This window comes from Ammospiza caudacuta, chromosome 21 (assembly GCF_027887145.1).
Source record: "Ammospiza caudacuta isolate bAmmCau1 chromosome 21, bAmmCau1.pri, whole genome shotgun sequence".
NCBI lineage: Eukaryota > Metazoa > Chordata > Aves > Passeriformes > Passerellidae > Ammospiza > Ammospiza caudacuta.
This window is the reverse complement of record NC_080613.1, coordinates 1,867,115-1,879,126: the sequence shown is the minus strand read 5'-3', so window position 1 is coordinate 1,879,126 and position 12,012 is coordinate 1,867,115. Positions and strand designations below refer to the sequence as shown.

General features: G+C 48.4%; 1 protein-coding gene across 4 annotated transcripts in view; it reads left to right on the top strand.

The window, feature by feature from the left end:
• DAB2IP (DAB2 interacting protein) overlaps positions 1-12,012 on the top strand; it is a 154,732-nt gene that overhangs the window by 79,579 nt on the left and 63,141 nt on the right. Inside the window, exon 1 of one of the 4 annotated variants that reach the window (XM_058818143.1) lies at positions 9,014-9,154. The exons of the other annotated variants lie outside the window; for them this stretch is intronic. The gene's annotated coding sequence lies outside the window, so the exon portion shown is untranslated. Of the gene's footprint in view, positions 1-9,013; positions 9,155-12,012 lie in introns of those variants that run through there. 4 annotated transcript variants of the gene reach the window in all.

The window sequence follows — 12,012 nt, the reverse complement described above, 5'->3', positions numbered from 1 at the left end:
CCTTGTTGTGCTGAGCTAAACTGCTGAGCTAAACTGAGTGTACTTTGAAATCTGCTTCAAGGTCTGAACTTTGTTAAGTGGCCCTTTCTCTATTTAGTCTTAGCAGGAGGAAAACTCTAAGCCTCTGAGTGGATTCATAGTCACACTTTAATTAATCATATCTTTACAGCATGCTGCCAGCAATTGTGGGGAGGACTGAGATGCCTCTAATCCAAATTCACAACAACAACAAAATAAATACACTGGAAATATCCCTGGCCAATAAACTGCCTCATCCTCTAAGAAATAACACTTCCCACAGCCCAAACACAGGAAAACTGATGGGAAGCAGATTTCTTCCACCCTCATCCCAGTGAAACAAGGCCTGTTAGTGAAGCAGGAGTGCCAGCAAGCCCCTCTGTGTGACACTGCAAAGCTGCTGTTCCCCAAAGCTCAGCCCCTCAGACTTTCCTTTCAGTCCTGCAGCTGCTATTGGTTTCTTAATGTGCTCCAAAACATTGGAGATAGAATTTTTCTCCCTCTTTCCAAGTGGTTTCATTTAGCATTTATTAATGACATTTAGTATTTCTTAATGACATCCGGAGGACTGGTGGATTGTGTTGTGGTGGCTGCAGCAAACTGCAGGGCTGGGTGCAGGGCAGGGGATGGTCCAGAGCCCTGATCCCTCCCAGCTCCTGCCTGGAGCAGCCCCTGCCCCTCCTGGGGGTGACAGTGCCCTGGGTGACGCCAGGCAGCTCTGGCACAGCTGCACGAGGGGCAGCTTGGGGCATTCATTCCCCAGGGGCCTTTCAAACTTGGATTTTGGGGCTGGATCTGAGAGATTAATCACACAAAGGTCTTTATGGGCTGCCACAAGCTGTGAGTCACCAAACTGAACGTCCAGGTTGTTTGCAGCCTTCAAAGATGTTGGTTCAGAGAGATTGCCTCTCAATGCTGTCCCTGGTTCCAGCCACAGCTCGGGGCACTTGCCCTGTGCAGCTTTTCCAGAACCTCCTCTGATTCACTCCATGCTAATAACTTCCCCCACTTTCATAGGATTGTTATATAACTTTGACTACTTTGAGTTTTCGCTACTTGAAAGCCAGGAATTTATTTATTTTCTTACTTTTATTTTTCCCCTTTCTGTGTAGCAAAAATGTAGAAAAAAAAGTCTGGAAATGGTGTCATTGAGTAGGTAGAGACAGAAAAAGCTTCCTGTATTTACAGTTAAAATAGCAAAACCAATATTTTAAGACTCTTTTCACCCAGTTTTGGAGATGAACATGCAAATCTCTGTCATAGTGAAATATGCACAGAGATGTTTTTAAACTTTTGGTTACTATTATTATTGTTTCTTTCATCTTTGCTGGGGTGTGGTAACAGCAGTGTCACACTCGAGCCTGCCGTGTGTTTTCTCACACAGACAGTGATTTTCTTCTGTGAATGGAACATAAGTTCTGCTTAACCCAGAGAGAGCAACACGCTGAAAGACAAAACTGGTGCCATTCCTGGTGGGAACGTTTGTGCCATGCAGGGAATTGGGGGCAGTGGGGGCTGGACCTGGCACTGGAGACACATCTGAGCCTTTGGTGCCTGGGTGCAGGTCCCTGGGGCAGGGAGAGGGGCAGCTGCTCCAAAGGCTTCCTGGTATCTTTGCAGTGCTCCAGGCAGGAGGATGCTTCCCTCTTGCCCCCCAGAAAATGGTGTGTGATCTGATCCAGCTGCCCCTATTTGCCTTCTCCTGTGAAGTTCCAGTTTAATGAGTTCAGAAACATCAGTAAATTTTAAATTAATTTCAAGCGTAGTTTGGAAACAGAGCTGTGACTATCAGGTATATGGATACATGAAAGATCCATGTGACCTTTAGAGTATTGCCTTGCCTTTAAATTAACTTTGACTTGCATAAAAGTAAAGATTTTCTGTGTGTTTTATTTTTGGGTTGAGGATGGTTTTAATTTTGGGGGGTTTAAATCCTTTAAGCTATTTGCCATTGTCAGTTATGTTTTTTAATCAGTCTCCTTGTCTGAGGACTTCTTCCCATCTGATTTCCAGTGCTGGCAGTGTCAGCTCCCATTAGAAATACAGAGCCTGGCACGTCTCACATTCCCTTGAACAGCTTTAGCTTAAATTTTTGGGGAATGCTGCATCCTGGTGCTGGGAGGGAATGCTGAGAGCAGACCAGATGCTTTTTAAAATGCTCCCTCTCTGGGTTTGTCCAGAGCAGATAAACTCACTGTGTGCAGAGGGAGAGCGTGGCCATGGAAGCAGAGAATCTGTCCCTGATGGAAACAGAGAATCTGTCCCTGGGATTCTGAGCCCTGCCTGGGCCTGTGTGGCTCCACACACCACAATTCCCATTCTCCTGCCTTTCCAGGGATTTGCCTGTTTGTTTCCTCAGAGCTGCTGGAGCACATTCCCACCACAGGTCAGGGTGTCCTTTATTGAGTTGTGTAAAAGAGTTGGACAGGTAATAACAAAAATTTGGCCAGGGTGCATCACTGGTGTTACTCAGGCAGTGCTGCTGAGCTGCACCATTTCCCCCTTCATTTTCTCCTGTAGTTTTCTCCCAGTCAGTTGTCTCCACTCCCATCCAGATGTAATTTTCTTTATACTTTTACCTGAGGCCAGCAAATGGAAACCTCCCGTTCTTCCTGGGGTAAGTGAAACTTCTCAGTCCTTCACCATGGAAACCAAATTAGTTCCCAGTGTTTAACTTGCCTCAAAGTCCGGATGCTCTGTTTGCCTGTGATTTTTTGGGAAGGCCGCAGCCTCATGTCTCTCTCCATTGTGGCCAAGGCAGAATGAGGCTGGCAGCATGGAGGGAGACCAAGCAGCAGAAACATTGTTGTGACCAGGGCTGTGTCACAATCAGCAGTGTGTAGATATAGATGATATAGATATATTTATCATCAGGCTATTGATCCTGCTCTCTGCACAGAGCCTCCTCACAGCACACTGACACAATCATACCTGCCTACAGGAAATCACAGCAGGGAGCAGCTCCCTGACAGAGCTTTTGGTCATTAACCTTGGAGTCTCTAATGTCATTTTAGCCCAGGCAGTGGGTGACACCACAGATAACCAGCCCAGTCCATGCTGGGTCTGTCCCCTGCCAGGACAGGGGTGCAGCTCACCCCAGCATCCTCTGCAGGGAGGAGAGGGGCTGGTTCCCAGCACGGTGTGCTGCACCTGGCTGCCTCCTGCCTGATTAACAAACGGTGCTGATTGTCCAGGCAGAGCCCTGGATACGCCTGCGCAGGGGAACCGCAGCCATCTGTGTCCCCCTGCTCCAAGGAGCTGTCACTGGAGTCTGCTCTGAATAATTCAGGCTCCGAGCTGCAATTTGTGAGATGAAGGGAAATAGAAAGTGCCTGTGGCTGTGTGTAGGGGCAGTAACTCTTCCTCCCGGGGTTCCATGTCCTGGCAGAGCCCTCAGGAGTGAGCAGGGCCAGAGCCCCCAGCCCAGCTCTGCAGCGCTGGCCCTGTGAGCGCCTGCACACAAATGCTCCTGCTGGCTGCTCACTCCTGCTCCTGCCTTTGCCCACGTTCAGGGCTTTCCCCCATTGCTTCCCTCCCATGGACCGTTTCATTCCAGTGGTGAACTCCTGCTGGAAACAGCTGCAGGAATGTGAAAATGTGGCAGAATGGAGCTCAACTCATTTTAGCTCCTCTCTGGGAAATTCTTTAACTTCTGTGCTTTCACAAGCTTGCATTCAGTGCTGTGTAACCAAACCAGCCTGACACAATTGAGGCAGAGGGAAGGAAGATCTGGTGATTTCTCTTCACAGTCAGGGCTGAAGGACTGCAGAGCCCAATCTACCCCACCACGTCTTTTCCTTTATTTGAATCCATGGATACCTGTCACAATATTTCTCTGAGCAGTATTTCACTTCATTAGGTTGCATTGTTAACTGTGAAGGTCCTGTCAGTTTTTATCTATTGTTGCCTGCCAAGTGTTTGAAACAATCAGAGGTAAATTATACAGCTCTTTCCTTAAGCAGCCACATGGCAGTTTACTGAGGGGCACAGTGGCACTGGATTAACACAGAAAGGTACAAGGTGAGGAACAGGTTGAGGTTTGCATCAGCCAAGGGATGGTGCCTCACTGCTTTACACCTGCCCTCCCCAGGGACACCTCCTGCTTGGGGTTTGGCTGCTTCTGGCTGCCCCTTCCCTCCCTCCACCCAGCCCTGCCCAAAACACCCATCCTGCACAATCCTGGAACCACAGAATGCTTTGGGCTGGAAGGAACCCTAAAGCTCAGCCAGCCCCTGCCTGGGCAGGGAACCTTCCATGGTCCCAGGTTGCTCTAAGCCCCATCCAACCTGGCCTGGAACACCTGTGGAGGGTTTTTTTGGTGTTGTTACCTTGCTGTGCTTTGTAGACCCAAGAACTGTGCAATGTTAGGCTGTTCCTAGGGCAAAGTGATGAGGCAGAAAGAGTCTTCAAGGCTGCTGAGCCATTCCCATCAGGATCAGCAATTTTCTGTGGGGAGACAGAGATTGGTTCCTCATCTCAAGGAGGGCTGTGAGGAAGCTGTTAGCCTTGATTCACTCAAGTGCTTCTCTTCAGGAAGACATGAAGCTGTGCCTAAGTGTTTTGCTAAATAGAGGAGACCTTATTGCAGGAAACTTTAAAGGCACATTTTACAGCTTAAATCTACCTCTGAATGAGCCTTGCTGACAGAAATAAAGGGAATAACAGACTGATGCATGCAGAGTTGTCTCATGATTTTTAAAACATAAGGTCATCATTTACAAACTTGGCTCCTTCAAGTTAGGGATTCAAATGCTTATGTAGGTACATAAATAAGTGGCCTAGTTTTCTGGAATGCTGAATCCATTAAAATCAATGGAAATTTTGCATCTCTGAATAAAATGTCACTTATTTTGCTAGCTAATTTTAGGTACCCAAATACAGAAACTTTGATCTAAAAGAAAAAGATTTTTTAAAAAGCTGCTGAATTTTTGCCATGCTTCTGAAACACCAAGCTCCTATGTTGGTGTTCCAATTCCTCCTTGAGGCCTGGCCTTTGGGGGAATGCAAAGGAAATCTGGATTGAGTCCTGCATGAAGAATTCACCTGGAATCACCTCGCTGTAGAAGGAGGAAGGTCCTCACCTGTGGAGTGTGCAGTGCACCCCATCCACTCTGTTCAGAGCCTGGCACAGGGAGAGGATCCAGCAACACAACAAGTCCAAGCCTGCTGTAGCAATCTCCCATGGGATCAGGAATTCCTGTAAAGGCATTTTGGTGTCATCACGTTGGCCAGGCCAGATACAATCTCAGTGCATTATTCCTGCACAGAAGTTGCCAGGTTGTGACTTGTTTTCCTGTTGGATCTGGCCAGTGCTGCTAAGGTCAGTGTGGTTGCAGTAAAATGAAGTGAGAGATCTGTCACATGCTTTGAGCTTGAGTTTTATAGCACTGAATATAAAAAAGGAGAGGGGAGAGTGTCCTTTTGTCCTGTGAGGGCACTGATTTTCATTGCCTGCTGCTGCTGTGCATGGAGCTGCAGAACATTCAGGCTGAAATTCTGCATGGAGGACTTTGCTCCTAATGAATTCCTTCTCCTGAAAGTGAGAGCTTCTCTCTTTAGCATTTGTGCCTCGCACTTGATCCACAGCTTTTGTGCTGCTGCCCTGATGGTGTCACAGATATCCCTTCTTGTGGCTTTCCAGCTTCCCAGCTCCACCAGCATCACGTTCAGGTTGCTTTTCCCCTTCCTTTTCCAGCCTCAGCACATTTTCCATAGTATGTATCCTATCCTGAGCTCCTCAGCAGTCTTCTCCTGTATCTTCTTCCTTCCCTGACTCTGGATTTCATGTCATCTTTGTGCCTTTTTGTCTGACAATGTCTGTATTTAGAAACCAGAGCCTGTCCCTCCCACTCACAGCACTCTCCATTTGCCAGGCCCCTGATCCTGGTGCAGATCCTCCCTGAAGCTGTGGCTGCCCCAGCCTTGGAAGTGTCCAAGGCTGGGCTGGACAGGGCTTGGAGCAAGCTGGGATAGTGGGAGGTGTCCCTTCCACCCCAAACCATTCTGTGATTCTGTGAAAAACCATTCCCCCCTCTGGACCTGATCTCCACATCCACTGGAGCTGGGAATGGGCAGTTCTGTTCCTGTCCACATCACCCGATTCCCACTTCGATCCAGTCGTGTCTTCTGCTGCTCACAAAGCCCCCTCTGTGAAGAGTGAAGCCATTAACTCTGTGTCACAGTGTACCTCCTGCTCCTCTGATGTCAGCAGGAAAACTTTTCAGCTAATTCATAATTTACTATGTCCTTCCAGATTAAGAAAGAACCTGGAATGGCTTACGTACACAAAATATTCAAAGGCCAGAGGGACCATGCAAAAAGAAAAAAAGTATTCATTTCAGTACATTTATTTTCCAAGAGAACAAAAAAACTTCTTTTTTTTTTAAACTGGGTCAACACTACATCTGCAGCACTCAGCCGTTTTCCATACGACACGATCACCCACTCTGTTTATCTTTAGGCAATATGCTCTTGCAAACTGCCAATTAATTGCAGATTTGGTGCCTGCTCTCTCCCAGCATCCTGGGTAAACACGGCAAGGCAATCACGGGGAGCTGCTCTTGGCTGCCAGGGGAAGGAAATTTGTCATTGTCTCAGCCTTGTTATCTGCAACCAAGGCAGACTTTTAGCAGCGTTCTGCTTGTAAACACCCTCTTTAGACACCTTCTGATTTCCAGAGATGGCTCGACAGCCACTCTGCCATGCTACCTGCAGCTTCTTAAATCATTGCTTCCCAAAATGTTCAATGCAGATTGTCCTTGGTAAAAGGGCCACTGATACCAATAAAATGTGCTGAGAGAGTCCTTAAAATGGAGAGATAAAGCTGAATCCAAATAAATGTAAGAGACAGAAGAGGGGAGAAGGGCATGTCAGGACTCTGCTCTGCTCTGAGGGTTCTTTGTGGGGATTTTATCAGAGTTGCTGTTTGGGAGGTCTGGGGGACAGGTCTGGTTGTGATGTGGCCTTTTCAGAAAGGTCCAGTCTGTTGGGGTTGGCTCAGGTCCTTCTCCTCCACTCTGAGTCGGAAGTATCTCCTCCTTTGTGCAAGAGTTGTGCTAATCTATATCCAGAGAAAATGGTAACCCTGGGAAAGCCTCTCCATGACATGCAGCATTTTCTGACAGGTTGTATTTCTCCTTTCTGGATAGTGGGAGGTGTCTCTGAGCAAGGCAGGAGGGATGGAGATGGGTGATCTTTACGGTCCCTTCCAACCCAAACCATTCTAACTCTTAATTTCTGTCCCTATTGAAATCACAAGAGAAGGCTCTGGAGAGATGATCCTTCCTTGGGTTGGGATGGTGACCAGCAGATCTTCACTCTTTCTTTATTTCTATCACACTCTAAAACTGAGTGACATCAAAAGAGGCTGACTCTACAGTGGCTGCAAAAGAACTGGGACAAAATCTTCTCCTGGGGCAATCCTCAAGAGGATTTAAACTGCCATCTTGACATTGAGTTGTTGGAAATTAACTGTTGCTTCCAGGCAAGGAATGATGAATGGTCTGAAATGAAGAGATAAGCCTGCATGTGGATACATTCTCCCAGGCTCTCATGGACCTTCAGTGTTACAAGCAGCTGGAATAATTCCTAAAACAGGGAATATTTGATAGTGGGTCAATTCCTATTTTGATGTGCTCATGTACACGGAGAAAAAATGAGAATAATTACTTCAAACCAGTGTAATTAGAAGAAAAGCAAGCTCCTTGTGTTTTAGAACAATACAGACACACACATTTGCGAGTCCTAGGGGGTTGTGGGAAATGAAACAAAATATTCCAGGTTTTTTTTCTTTTATTTCTGTCATATACCAGAACTTTCTCATTGACAGGGTGAAGTAAAATCTGTTGGATTGAGCCTGTTTACCAGGTCACTGTGGATTACTGCAATATTGGACTTCAGTGGAGATGAGATCCATATGTTGCTGTCAGGGACTAGAGTTTATTATCACACTGGGGATGGCTAATAATAAAAGTTTAGATTTCAGGCAGATTTGAGGAGAATGTGCTTTAGTTTCCCTCTGTCTGGTTTGTGGACAAACTCCCATGTGCCTGGACTTCTTTACAATTTAAAATGTAACTTGTAAATACCAATAGAAGGAGGCTGCGAGCTAAGCTGACAGCAGTTATGGTTTGAGCTTTAAAGATTAGCTGCCTTCAGGAGGTAATAAAGATCAGAGCTGCCCCATCCTGGTGCAGCTGCCTATGGAAAGATGCTGACACTGCACTGACAGGCTTTGGGAGCAGCACCGTGTCCGGGAGGGTTTGGGAATGTGCTCTGCTCTGACACAAGCAGCATCCTTCCTCCATCCCTGCTCCATCCCTCCTCCATCCCTGCTCCATCCCTCCTCCATCCCTCCTCCATCCCTGCTCCATCCCTGCTCCATCCCTCCTCCATCCCTGCTCCATCCCTGCTCCCATCCCTGCTCCCATCCCTGCTTGAATCCATCCTCCAATCCCTCCTCCCAGCCCTGCCCAGTCTTTGGCAGTGGCATCAGGCCAAGTGCCCCCAGCAGGGATGGTGGATACGGAATGTTTTGGAAGTGATGGGAGATAGTTACTGCATAAATAAAGAGGAAATCTGAAAATTAATCAGAGGTGCAGACAGAGCAACCCGCACTCAAACTCTCCCTTCCTACCTCTATGTTTGTTGTTCTGCGCTAATTATGTATGAGACAGAAAAGTGCTGGATGAAGTTTAATTAGGAAGGAGCTGCTTTGTCATGTAAACTCCATTCTGCGAACCTGGCCGGCCGCCAGCACCGGTGTGAGCTCCGGGGCAGCAGGGACGGGGCTGGAGCAGATGCCTCTCCTCCAAAACACTGAGCCTCGAGGAAGGGTTTGAATTACAAAGCAAGGGAAGGGGCTGAGCTTCCCAGCCCCCTCCTCCCCTCACAAAGGGCAGCAGTCAGTTTACTTCCAGAGCCCCGCTATCAGCTGCAGAGGAAGTCCCGCAGTCCCGGAGCCTGCGAGCGGCTCCAGCTGGACCCAAAGCGGGCAGCGCCAGCCGGGTGAGGGAGCCAGGCATGGACTCGCTCTGCTCCCGGAGCAGCTGACTTTGCTGGGGACCTCAGCATTGCTTTTCTCTCCTGATCTTACTCCTCTGTCCTGATCTTATTTCCCTGTCCCGTGGAGGCTTGGGTAAGTGCCTGGTAGTTTTCCACTTACCTTTCTCTTCTGTGGTTCACCAGGATCTGCCGAAGTGCAATGGCACTGCAATGACAAAGTGTTCCCTGCACCTCTGGGAGCTTGCTCTGGAAGTCGATGATCCAGATTCGAAAAGCTGGACCTTTACAATCCTTTGAATTGATACACTGCATTTTCAAAAGGGACAGGGAGCAGATCTGGAGCAAACAGATTTTCCAGCCCATTATTTCAGCTGGTGGGGACTGCTGGGGCTGTGGCAGCTTGCAGTGAGCTGGATTTCCAAAGGCTGGAGTGCTGGAGCACAGCTCTGCCGAGCTCTGGCCGGCAGTTCGGGGGTGCAGATGTTTGTGCTGTTTCCTGTGGGGGTCAGGGCAGCTGTGCCTGGAGCCACCCTCTGGATTCCATCACCAACACAGCTCCCGGTGCTCCCTCCAGCACCACGGGACACAGGAGCGTGCAGGAATCAAGTGGTGACAGGGTTTGCTGGGAAGGGGCTTGCTCTGGGCCCTGATGCTCCTGCAGAAGGAATTCGATGGATTGGGAGCACGGACGCCAGGCAAGAATTCCCTCACATCCATGGGGAGCGGAGAGGAGGGGCCAGGCAGAATTCACAGATTTTCCAAAGCTGTTGTAAAAGATTTGTGTGATTGTAAAGAAAGAAGTGGCTGTGCCTGGAGGTCTGCAGCCAGTGTGGGTGGCTGGATTCCTGGTAGGAGCAGACAGAGAACTTGAAAGGGAGATGGACTAAAACTTACATAATGTGTGAAACCGAATGTCCTTTCCTGCTGTCCCTGCTGTCAACCTGAGAAGGCTAACCCTGAAACGATTTTTAAAGCTGTCTTTGTTAGTCATCCTTTATGCAATTTGTTTCTTTATCATGTTTCGTTTTGAGTACAAGGAGACAGGCTGGTTCCACTCCCCTCTCCACTCCTCCTCTATTGTTAGGCTCCCCCAGCTTCCCGTACGATTGTCCAGCTCTGCTCTTTGCAGAGCCCAGCGGAAAAGGATATGCTTGAAAAGGAAAAAAGTATTTCAAATTAAAATCTGCCAAGTGCTTGTGTCCTCAATAGGCTTCAGATTTCTTCCCTCCCATCTCCTTTTCCCCAAAAGTTGAAGGGTGGCCAGTATCACCTGCAGTAACAGCAGCAGAATCCCTCTTAGCCCTCATAGCCATGCACTGGCCAATAAATGCAGCAAATAATAATCCCAGCAAAGCTTAAAAACAAAGCATATTTATAATAATATGAGCAGCCTGGTCTGGTGAAAGGTTCCCTGCCCGTGACAAGGGTTTAGAACAACATGAACTTTAAGGTCCCTTCCAACCCAAAATATTCTGGAATTCTGTGATACCTACACTAGGAACACCTAAATACAGTGAAAGCAGGGAATGCTTGCTTTGAGCCCCATTCAGATTTGTGAGCTGGTCACAGCTGGTGAGTTGTCCCAGCAGTGACACTGAGCATCTACCCTAGGCAGGACCAGGGATCATGGCTCAGAGCGTGGGTGGAAGAAAGGGAGTGTGAAGGGAGGGAGGAAAGGTCATGGCCCCATCTCTATTGGTCCTCATTAAGCTGTAGCTTGATGAGCAAGTGGTAATTAATGGTTGTGTTAATGCTCAGAGGTAAGCTGATAGGACTCTCCTTGCTTCCTCTTGATTCCCAGCCATGACTTCAGGACTTGAGCAGTGCTGATGAAGCAGGGTTGGGTGTGGATGATCTTTGGAGAGGCCCAGCCAGGCACGTGTGACCTTGCAGGCTGTTTGCACCTCCTGGCACCATCCTCCTTCCCACTGCACAGCAATTAGTGGGAAGTGTCCCTGGGCAGGACTGGAGCTGCTGTGGGGCTTGAGGAGATAAAGGAGCCTCTGGTGAGGCTGAGCCGCCTCCTGTGGCCTTGTTAGTGCCAATATTGGCACAGGGAGATGGGACTGGAGCGGCAGAGCTGGAGACAAAGGGGAGCCCCAGTTCCTCAGGAGGTCTCTGTTCCCTCCAGTGACCCCTGAGCATGGAGCTCCAGCTCCCTGAGCCACAGCCCCGTGCCTGCTGCTGTCCCAGCCACTCCCAGGCTGTCCGGGAGTGCCCTGGGGGAGCTGGGAAGATCGTGAGTGGGATGAGAAAGCTCTCAGTAATTCCCTGAGTTTCCTTCTGCTCAAAGTGGCAGAAATAACACCTTTCTTATGTAAAGGGCTCCCTCAGCTCCACTGGGTATTGTACAGAAACACCCCCCTGCTTTGCTTCTCTTTGACTTGCACCGTTTCAGAGAGCTGCAATTTGATGACAGATTTAATAAGATACAATTGTCACTTGTGTTGAGAGGAGACATTCACAGAACTTGCAGTTGTATCACCTGGGATACCAACATGTAAAGGCACTGCTCTGTTCAGTCACAGTTTTAGGTGCTGGAGACCCAGATTTTAAGACTTGTTAAGACCCAGACTTCAATACTTCTAAAGACTTGGCCAGTAGACATTGATGGAAACTTTTTCCAATAGTCTCCCTTCCCCCAGCACTGGTTTCTTCTTCCACCTCTTCACCATAGAGGAAATTTCTGTCTTTTTTAAACAGGCACCATTTTTCTTCATGTCATTCCCTCCACTGTGGTAACAGCAGCAGCCAGGACTGGGGAGAGAATGGCCCCAGTTCCACTGGGCCTGACTGGGACCTTGCTGGTGGCACTGGAGATGCTCTGTGTGGTGCTGGGGCTGTGGCACTGAGGGTGACAGCCCCTGACCTGCTGCCATAGGAGGGTCTCACACTCCATTTCCCAGAAAGAGCAGGATGCAAATTGAGCTGCTGCCATGGATTTACAGCAAAGACAATAAAAACAAGAATTAGACGGATAAAATGATTAAA